Source organism: Rhinopithecus bieti, unplaced genomic scaffold (genome assembly GCF_001698545.2).
Source record: "Rhinopithecus bieti isolate Rb0 unplaced genomic scaffold, ASM169854v2 scaffold_12478, whole genome shotgun sequence".
Lineage (NCBI taxonomy): Eukaryota > Metazoa > Chordata > Mammalia > Primates > Cercopithecidae > Rhinopithecus > Rhinopithecus bieti.
Window position 1 is genome coordinate 1,829,024 of NW_016807367.1, and position 7,314 is coordinate 1,836,337.

At 42.5% G+C, this 7,314-nt stretch overlaps 1 protein-coding gene across 1 annotated transcript in view; it reads left to right on the forward strand.

Moving 5' to 3' along the window:
• The window catches only part of ANAPC10 (anaphase promoting complex subunit 10), a 129,740-nt gene that overhangs the window by 89,137 nt on the left and 33,289 nt on the right, over nucleotides 1-7,314 (forward strand). The gene's annotated exons all lie outside the window — the stretch shown is intronic.

Here is a 7,314-nt window from a genome sequence, read left to right on the forward strand (position 1 = left end):
ATATTGGGCCCGGATGTCTGCCATGATCTTGGCGAGGTCCTGAGATTTGGGGGCATCTACCTCCACGGTCAACCCAGAGCTGGCAATCTGGGCTTGTAGGCCTTTTACTTCCTCTTCGTGGTTCTTCTTCATGAAGAGCAGCTCCTCCTTGAGAGCCTCGATCTCTGTCTCCAGCTGCAGTCGAGTGACATTGGTGTCATCAATGACCTTGCGGAGCCCATGGATGTCATTCTCCACAGACTGGCGCATGGCCAGCTCTGTCTCATACTTGACTCTAAAGTCATCAGCAGCAAGACGGGCATTGTCAATCTGCAGAACGATGCGGGCATTGTCCACAGTATTTGCGAAGATCTGAGCCCTCAGGTCCTCGATGATCTTGAAGTAATGGCTCCAGTCTCTGACCTGGGGTCCCTTCTTCTCCAAGTGCTCCCGGATTTTGCTCTCCAGCCTCCGGTTCTCGGTCTCCAGGCTCCTCACTCTGTCCAGGTAAGAGGCCAGGCGGTCGTTCAGGCTTTGCATGGTCTCCTTCTCGTTCTGGATGCCTCCCATTCCTGCCAGACCCCCAGCCATCCCTGAGGCCAGGCCCCCGGACCCCATGCCGCCCCGGAAGCTGGTGGAGCGGGACACGGAGATCCGGGAACCAGAGCCCCCGGCGCCTGCATAGACACTGGCCGCGCTGCTGACCGGCCGGGCGCCGTAGCTGGGCGCCTGGACAGAGCCCAGGGACCGGTAGTTGGTAGAGAAGGTGGAGCGAGTGGTGAAGCTCATGCTGTATGGGAGGAAGGCGAGACGACAGGACTCAGGCTTTGCCGACTATTCCTAAGTTTTTTTCTTTTTCTTTTCTTTTTTCTTTTTGCAGCTATTGTAAAAGGGATTGAGTTCTTGATTCGATTCTCTGCTTGGTTGCTGTTGGCGTATGGGAGAGCTACTGATTTATGTACATTATTCTTGTATCTGGAAACTTCGCTGAATTCTTTTGTCAGTTCTAGGAGCTTTCTGGAGGAGTCTTTAGGATTTTTGAAGTAAACGATTATATCATCAGTAAACAGTGACAGTTTGACTTCCTCTTTACTGATTTAGATGTCCTTTATTTCTGTCTCTTGTCTGATTGCTCTGGCTAGGACTTCCAGTACTATGTTGAAGATGAGTGGTGAGAGTGGGCATCCTTGTTTTGTTCCAGTTCTCAGAGGGAATGCTTTCAACATTCAGTATCATGGTTGCTGTGGGTTTGTCATAGATGGCTTTTATTACATTGAGGTATGTTCCTTGTATGCCGATTTTGCCAAGTTTTAATCATAAAGGATGCTGGATTTTGTCAGATGCTTTTTCTGCATCTGTTGAGACGATCATGTGATTTTTGTTTTAATTCTGTTTATGTGGTGTATCACATTTATTGATTTGTGGATGTTAAACCATCCTTGCATCCCTGGTATGAAACCCACTTGATCATGATAGATTATCTTTTTGATATGTTATTGGATTTGGTTAGCTAGTATTTTGTTACGGATTTTAGCATTTATGTTCATCAGGGATATGGGTCTGTGGTTTTCTTTTTGGTTATGTCCTTTCCTGGTTTTGGTATTAGGGTGATGCTGACTTCATAGAATGAATTAGGGAGTGTTCCCTCTTTCTGTATCTTGTGGAGTAGTGTCAGTGGGATCGGTACCAATTCTTCTTTGAATGTCTGGTAGAATTGTGCTGTGAATCTGTCTGGTCCTGACCTTTTTTTTGTTGGTAATTTTTAAATTACCATTTCAATCTTGTTGGTGGTTGTTGATCTGTTTAGGGTATCTAATTCTTCCTGATTTAAGCTGGGAAGGTTGTATGTTTCCAGGAATTTATCTGTCTCTTCTAGGTTTTCAAGTTTATGTCCATAAAGGTATTCATAGTAGCCTTGAATGATCTTTTATATTTCTGTGGTGTCAGTTGTAATGTCTCCTATTTCATTTCTTATTGAGGTTATTTGGATTTCCTCTCTTCTTTTCTAGGTTAATCTTGCTAATAATCCATCAGTTTATCTTTTCAAACAACCAGCTTTTTGTTTCATTTATCTTTGTGATTTTGTTTGTTTGCTTTAGTGTCATTTAGTTCTGCTCTGATGTTGGTCATTTCCTTTCTTCTGCTGGGTTTGGGTTTGGTTTATTCTTTTTTCTCTAGTTCCTTGAGGTGTGACCTTAGAGTGTCAGTTTGTGCTTTTCAGTCTTTTGATATAGGCATTTAGGGCCATGAACTTTCCTCTTGGCAGCACCTTTGCTTTATCCGAGAAGTTTTTATAGGTTGTCACTATTGTCGTTCAGTCTGAACGTTTTATAATTTCCATCTGGATTTTGTTTTTGGTCCAGTGATCATTCAGAGCAGGTTATTTAATTTCCATGCGTTTGCATAGTTTTGAAGATTCCTTTTGGAATTGATTTCCAGTTTTATTCCCCTGTGGTCTGAGAGAGTCCTTGATATAATTTCAGTTTTCTTAAATTTATTGAGGCTCGTTTTGTGGCCTATCATGTGGTCCATCTTGGAGAAAGTCCCATGTGCTATTGAATAGATTGTGTATTCTGTAGTTCTTGGATGGAATGTTCTGTATATAGCTCTTAAGTTCATTTGTTCCAAGGTCTAGTTTAAATCCATTGTTTATTTGTTGACTTTCTGTCTTGATGACCTGTCTAGTGATTTCAGTGGAGTATTCAAGTCCCCCACTGTTATTGTGTTGCTGTCTATCTCATTTCTTAGGTCTATTAGTAATTGTTTTATAAATTTGGGAACTCCAGTGTTATGTCCATATATGTTTAGGATTGTGGTATTTTCCTGTTGGACAAGGCCTTTTACCATTATTTAATGTCTCTCTTTGTCTTTTTTAACTGCCATTGCTTTAAAGTTTGTTTCGTATGACATAAGAGTAGCTATCCCTGCTCACTTTTGGTGTCCATTTGCATGAAATGCCTTTTTCCACCTCTTTAAATTTATATGATTCCTTATGTGTTATATGAGTCTCTTGAATGCAGCAGACGGTTGGTGAAAATTTTTTTTTTTTTTAAGATTTTGAGATTTTGAGATTTTGAGATGGAGTCTCGCTCTGTCACCCAGGCTGGAGTGCAATGGTGCAATCTCGGCTCACTGCAAACTCTGCCTCTCAGGTTAAAGCAATTCTCCTGCCTCAGCCGCCCAAGTAGCTGGGATTACAGGTGCCTGCCACCATGCCTGGCTTATTTTTTTATATTTTTAGTAGAGATGGGGTTTCACCATATTGGTTAGGCTGGTTTCAAACCCCTGACTTCAAGTGATCTGCCACCTGAGCCTCCCAAAACATTGGGATTACAGGCATGAGCCACCGACACCCAGCCGTTTGGGGATGTAGTACATCTTTTAAGTGGAGCATTTAGGCCATTTACATTCAATGTCAGTATTGAGATGTGAGGTACCATTCCATTCATCATGCTATTTGTTGCGTGTATACCTTGATTTTTTGGTTTTGTTTTGCTTTTAAATTGTATTTTGTATTATAGGTTCTGTGAGATTTGTGCTTTAAAGAGGTTCTGTTTTGATGTGTTTCCAGGATTTGTTTCAAGGTTTCAAACTCCTTTCAGCTGTTCTTGTAACGGTGGCTTGGCAGTGGTGAATTCGCTCAGTGGTTGTTTGTCTGGAAAATACTGTATCTTTCCTTCATATATGATGCTTAGTTTCACTGGATACAAAATTCTTGGCTGATAATTTTGTTTGAGGAAGCTGAATGCTTAGTTTCACTGGATGCAAAATTCTTGGCTGATAATTTTGCTTGAGGAAGCTGAAGATAGGGCCCCAATATCTTCTAGCTTATAGAGTTTCTGCTGAGACATCTGCTGCTAATCTAATAGGTTTTCCTTTATAGGTTATCTGGTACTTTTGTCTCACAGCTCTTAATATTCTTTCCTTCATCTTAACTTCACATAACCTGATGACAGTGTGCCTAGGTGATTATCTTTTTGTGATGAATTTCCCAGGTGTTCTTTGTGCTTCTTGTATTTGGATGTCTAATTCTCTAGCAAGGCCAGGGAGTTTTCCTTGATTATTCCCCCAAATATGTTTTTTCAGCTTTTAGATTTCTTTTCTTCCTCAGGAACACCGATTATTCTTAGGATTGGTTGTTTCACATAATCTCGGACTTCTTGGAGGCTTTGTTCATATTTTCTCATTTTTTTTTCTTTGTCTTTGTTGGGATGGGTTAATTTGAAGACCTTGTCTTCAAGCTCTGAATTTCTTTCTTCTACTTGTTCATTTCTATTGCTGAGACTTTCCAGAGCATTTTGCATTTTTATAAGTGTATCCAATGTTTCCTGAAGTTTCATTGTTTTTTCTTCATGCGCTCTATTTCCTTGAATATTTCTCCTTTCACTTCTTGTATCATTTTTTTTTTTTAATTTCCTTGCATTGGACTTCACCTTTCTCTGGTGCCTCTCAAATTAGCTTAATAACTAACCTCCCAAATTCTTTTTTGGGTAAATCAGGGATTTCTTTTTGGTTTGGATCTACTGCTGGTGAGCCAATATGATTTTCTGGGGGGTGTTAAGGAGCCTTGTGTTGTCATATTACCAGGGTTGGTTTTTTGGTTCCTTCTCATTTGTGTAGCTTCTGTCAGAGGGAAGGTCTAGGGCTGAAGGCTGTTGTTCAGATTCTTTTGTCCCATGGGCTGTTCCCTTGATGTAGCACTCTCCCCCTTTTCCTATGGATGTGGCTTCCTGAGAGCCGAACTATAGAGATTGTTGTCTCTCTTCTGGGTCTGGCCACCCAGCAAGCAAGTCTGCCAGCCTCTGGGCTTGTACTGGGCATTGTCTGCACAGAGTCCTGTGATGTGAACCGTCTGTGGGTCTCTCAGTTATGGATACCAGCACCTATTCCAGTGGAGGTGGCAGTGGGTGAGATGGACTCTTGTGAGGGTTCTTAGTTTTGATGGTTTAATGCTCTATTTTTGTGCCAGTTGGCCTCCTGCCAGGAGGTGGTGCTTTCCAGAGAGCATCAACTGTGGTAGTATAGGGAGGATCAGGTGGTGGGTGGGGGCCTAGAACTCCCAAGAGAATATGCCCTTTGTCTTCAAATACCAGGGTGGACAGGGAAGGACCATCAGGTAGGGGCAGGGTTTGGTGTGTCTGAGCTCAGACTTCCCTTGGGTGGGTCTTGATGCAGCTGCTGTAGGGGATTGGCATGAGGTTCCCAGGTCAATGGAGTTATGTACCTAGGAGAATTATGGCTGCCTCTGCTGAGTCATGCAAGTTGTCAGGGAAGTGGGGGAAAGCCAGCAGTCACAGGCCTTATCCAGCTCCCACGTAATCCGAAGGGCCAGTCTTACTCCCACTGTGCCCCCCACTAACAGCACTGAGTTTGTTTCCAGGCAGTGGGCGAGCACAGTTGAGAACTTGCCCCATGGTACCCACCTCCCAGCTGTGAAAGAAAAGGGTTTTAGGTCTTCCTCCACCTGGGGAGTCTGCATGCTGGATGCTAGATTCGAGCCCTCCCCTGAGTTCTGGCCAGGAGGCTTCTTGACTGGTTCAAATTGTTAAAAAAATTCAGCCAGAGACTTCCTTCTCCCTGTGGCATTTTCTCCGCACCGCTGGCCACCCTCCTGAAGGATCCCTGTGAGGCCAGGCAAGAATGGCCTGCTTGGGGACACAGCAAGCTCCCAGGGCCTTTTCCACTGCTTCCTCTACCCCTGTATTTCACTCTGCTCTCTAAATTGATTCAGGCCCAGGTAAGGTCAGAATCTTCTCCCTCAAACGAGACCTTCAGTTTCCCCAGTAGGGGTGTGTGCTTGGGGGTGGAGGATCTCCCTTTCCCACTTCCACAGTTTGGGTACTCGTAGTATTTGGGGTGTCTCCTGGGTCCTGCAGGAGCAGTCTGCTTTTTTCAGAGGGTCTGTGGGTCTTCTTGGAATTCCTGATATATTCCTGCAGTCACTGTGGAGCTAAAATTCACCATGCGAGTTTTCACATGCTGCTCTGTTCATCTGAGTCAGAGCTGCAATCTAGTCCTGCCTCCCATCCACCATGATGATGTCTTTGATTATATATCAAAAGATGCTGCTTTTTATTGAGGAAATTGCATTCTGTTTCCAATTTGCTAAGAGTTTTAAAATCATAACTGAGTATTGAATTTTGCCACTGTTTTTTTTTTCATATAATGAAATGATAGTATAAGTTTTTTCTACTATTAACAAAGTCATAACATTGGTTGATTTTAAAATGATAATCCAACCGTGCATACCTAGAGTGATGTATTATCCTTTTTATATATTGCTGGATTAGATTTGCTAATATTTGTTCTAGATTTTTTTCATTTGTGCTCATGAGAAAGATCAGTTTGTAAATGTTCTTTCTTATACTATATTTATCAAATTTTGGAACAAAAATTATGCAGGCCGCTGTTTTGTTCTCAGATTGCTATAAAGAAATTCTTGAGGCTGGATAATTTGTAAAGAAAAGATGCTTAATTGGCTTACAGTTCCACAGGCTGTACAGGAAGCATGTCTGGGGAAACCTCAGGAAACGCTGAATCATGGCAGAAGACAAAAGGGAAGCAGGCACGTTTTACGTGGCTGGAATTGGAGGAAGAGAGGGAAGGGGGAGGTGTCACACACTTTTAAACAACCATATCTTGTGATAACTCGCTTACTATCATGAGAACAACACCAAAGGGAAAATCCACCACCATGATCCAGTCACTTCCTACCAGGCTCCCTCCATCACTGGGGATAACAATTTGACATGAGATTTGGGCAGGGACACAGACCCGAACTATATCAAGGCCTTATAAAATAGTTAAAAGTATTTCTCCCTTTTCTATTCTCTGTATTTGTGCAAAATTTAGGTCACTTTAAAAATATTTAGAAGAAGCCAGTCCAACTGATAACGCCATCCAAGTTTGGAGTTTTGTTGTAGATTTTAAATTATGAGTCAGTTTCCTTTTTATTATTATTATTATTATTATTATCCGTTAAGTTCTAGGGTACATGTGCACAACGTGCAGGTTTGTTACATATGTATACATGTGCCATGTTGGTGTGCTGTACCCATTAACTCGTCATTTATATTAGGTATATCTCTTAATGCTATCCCTCACCCCTCCACCTCCCCACAATAGGCCCCGGTGTGTGATGTTCTCCTTCCTGTGTCCAAGTGATCTCATTGTTCAGTTCCCACCTATGAGTGAGAACATGCGGTGTTTGGTTTTCTGTTCCTGCGATAGTTTGCTGAGAATGATGGTTTCCAGCTGCATCCATGTCCCTACAAAGGACACAAACTCATCCTTTTTTTATGGCTGCATAGCATTCCATGGTATATATCTGCCACT